Here is a 3,927-nt window from a genome sequence, read left to right as displayed (position 1 = left end):
GCCCCCTGGTGGGCTGAGCTGGCCACACACACACACCACACTCTCTCTCTCTCTCTCTCTCTCTCTCTCTCTCTCTCTCTCTCTCTCAAATAAATAAAAAAAAAATAAAATAAATTACATTCCCATTGTTAAATGATATTATCTTCTAATTCTAGAGGAGTATATAAGAAAACCAAGAAATCTTATTGGTAAACATCACTTTTTGTGTCTAGCTATTTCTTTAAAATAGGCATATAATTGATAGATCTTCATTTGGCCTCTGATCTTCTTCTTGATTTAGAATTTTTTTCTTTACTTGTATTAATATGTAGCTTTGGATTTTGGTTATGTAGCTTTTACTGGTTTTAATGTGAAAATATGTGCTCTTGTATTTATCATTCTTTTGTTTTCAACACTGCTGTGGTCTAAAATTTCACACTTGTTATTTGTTAAATCCTAACATCCTATGAATAGGTTTCAGACCACTGTTCTTGATCTTTCATTTTGTTGTTTTAATTCAATGATACTTTTTGATGTGTGTATATGTGACATGCACAACAATCTTACTGCTCTCTATGTCGTCAATTGTATGAAAGTTATGAACATAATACATCTTTTATTTTATATAAAAATATAAAAAAATAAAAAGGGAAAAATGTATGGCAGTAAATTCACACATTAGGCAAACAGAACAAGCCCAAATATGGTCTTATGCTTCATTTCAAGCTCTTACAAAAAGAAGAGCAAATTAAGCCCAAAGCCCAAAATGGCAGATAATTATAAAGGTTAGAGCAGAAATTAATGCATTGCAGATGATGAAAACAATAGAATAAATGAATCTAAGAGTTTGTTCCTTGAAAGAATAAATAAAACTGATAAACCTCTAGCCAATCTAATCAAGAAAAAGAAAGAAAAAATAAAAATTCATGCAATAAAGAATAAAAATCAGTACAGAACCTAAAGCAGTTCAGATCATCAGTACCTACTTCCAAAATCTTTACTCTCACAAGATGGAAAACAGAAAAATGGACAATTTCCTAGATATATAGGAATATAGGGATGGTTCAGTGTAACACATTAAATGTAATACACCACATCAATAGAACCAAGAGCAAAAACTACATGATCATCTCAATAGATGCAGAAAAAGGCCCTTTCACAAATTCCAACACTCATTCATGATAAAACCCTACAGAGAATTGGAATAGATGGTCTATATCTCAACCTGATAAAAGCCGTGTATGAGAAACCAAAAGCCAAAGTCATACTAAACGGGCAAAACCTGAAGGCCTTCATTTTAAAATTAGGAACAAGACAAGGATACACAGTGTCTCCACTCCTATTCAATACAGTGCTGGAAACATTAGCCAGAGTTGTTAGACAAGAGAGAGAAATAAAAGGAATAAGGATTGGAAAAGAAGTAAAATTATCATAATTTGCAGATGACATGATTCTCTACATAGAGTACTCCCAACACTCCACCAAGAATCTTGCAAATTTAATCACCAAATACAGCAACATAACATGATACAAAGTCCACATGCAAAAATCATTAGCATTTCTGTACACAAAGAGTGAACACATTGAGATAGAAATTAGGGAAACCATGCATTTTACAACATCCAAAAGAATGAAATACCTAGGAGTCAATCTCACAAGGGTCGTAAAGGATTTATACAGTGAAAATCATGAGAAGCCAAGAAAGAGAGACAAAAATGAAAATTTAAGATTCCTTGAAAGCAAGCAGTAATATTCAATCAGATGTCCAGGTGAGTGAGACCTTCTTATGCTCTCTGAGGACCCTTCCAGGAGCTCCACAAACCCAGGCCCAGCAAGTGTGAAGGAAAGATTCTGCACTCCCCTTTGTCTGCTGGATCTCCCCAGACCCAGCACAGGCCTGATATGTGAGTGAGTACTTCTGTCCTGCTCTCTGGACCCCTCCAGACATATCCCAGGCCTAGCATACAGGCCTGGTGTGAAACTTTGTATCTGAAGTACCTTCAGAGAGAACCACCCAGCTAATCCAGGAGAACACCTTGCCAGAAGGGCACAGAAGGTCCACCTCCAAGGTCTGCAGCAGGAAGAAGCTGAACACAGCACCAGACCCAAGCCAGGCACAACTAGATGAAGTCAAACATTTTAGATCTGCACCCAAATTTGAGTAGGTGCTAATGTTATAACTGCACCAACATGCTACATCAAAGGTCAGAGGACAGTGCTATATAAAATGACAGAGAAGGAGAACAATGCAATCTCAGGGCCTGAGCCCACCCAGAACAAATGCAGAAGACATGAGCACAGAAGAAATTGGAATTCATACAGCTGAAATGTCTGTATTAATAGCATCTGAAGTAAAGAAACAATAGCAGAAAGGCATAGAGGAACTAAGATCATGAATAACCTCTTAAATAAAAAAGAAATCTCTGAATTAATAGCTTCTGAAGTAAAGAATCAAATGAAGAAACAGAGGAAATCAGATCAGAAATAATCTCTGAAGTAAAAAAGAAAGGATAACTATAATGAAGGAATTAATAACTGATTCTCAAGAAGACACAGATAAGAAAGGAGATTAGAAAAATGATGGAATTCTTCAATGAGCAATATAGGAAAGAAATAAATTGAATAAAGCAGAGTCAAAGAGATATTGAAGAACTTAAAATCTCAATCACAAGCTTCTAAAACCATTTGAGTGAAAGTCAAGATAGTTTCAGATCTTGAAGATACCATCGCAACTAGTGAAAAGGTAAGAAAAGATCTCTTAAAAACAGCTACAATGAGATGCCCATCACCTGATGAATGGATGAAAAAGATGTGATATTTTTATACAATGGAGTATTACTCAGCTATAAAGAATAATAAACTTGAAGCTTGTATATTTAAGAGGAAGCCACTTGAACATATGTTCATGAGGGTATAAACCAGACCCACATGTATAAATGTCATATAGTTTCCTAGTATAAGAACTAAAAAGAAGAAATAGAAATAGAAAGGTATAACACAATGAAAAGGAAAGTGAGAACTTGAGGATTATACAACAAAGAGAGGGCAAGGAAAAAAGCTAGGAAACACGACAGGGGCAAAGCCATGTATTTATGTCCACAAGACGGGTAAGAGAATGATCCTGAGAATCTGCAGCATGTTTTTGAAACTAGCAGTTAATTGGTAGAATTCTCACCCCGATTAACTATATATGCTGATACATGTGAATTAAGCAACTTCACTGATGTTAGCAATGTGTAATGGTAGGGTGATGCTTGGAATGCCTGTCCTTCTGGTCTTCTACATACGTACTGTTTGTCATGACATAACAAGTATTGCCGTACTATCTCTGAAGTAAATGTTTGTTAAAAAAAGGGGATAATAAATGAAAATAAAAGACAAGAAAAGAAAACGTCATAGGACTGTCCTGCTACAGTGCAGTACATAGTTAGATTTCTAAATTTCTATGTAAAAATATGTAATTATTTATTCCTATTTATAATTTTTTTATTTTTTAATTTTTTTTCTTCATATTCTGTAGGGACTTAAAGTTTATCATATCAATAATTGGTGGAAAATACCTGTTCCATGTTATGCCTAAGATGTTTGATATTCAGATAGATAGTGAGGTTAAGGTCAACTGCCTGTGTTGTGAGTAATTATTAATAAGCTTCTCTTCTGGATGGCTAACAACCTATATTCACAGACAAAAAATTAGAGCAAAACAAGGGCTGCAAGGAAAGCCAACATTTTGGCCCTAGCCTTTCAAGGTCAATGAAGACTCAGGACATAGGAGAACCTGTACTGTAACATCATGTAACTCAGTTGTGCCACAAATTTTCTGACCAAGGACATTATGGGGCCACAGAGGAGTGTGAACAATGATGTAGAGTGTGCCTAAGGAGAGTCACATGGAGAGAAAACATTCTCTCAGGTTTTCACAGAGAGCACCTTGGCCAAGCAATGGCC

The sequence above is a fragment of the Octodon degus genome, unplaced genomic scaffold (genome assembly GCF_000260255.1).
Source record: "Octodon degus isolate 3935 unplaced genomic scaffold, OctDeg1.0 scaffold00234, whole genome shotgun sequence".
Lineage (NCBI taxonomy): Eukaryota > Metazoa > Chordata > Mammalia > Rodentia > Octodontidae > Octodon > Octodon degus.
Note: the sequence above shows the minus strand (reverse complement) of the source record.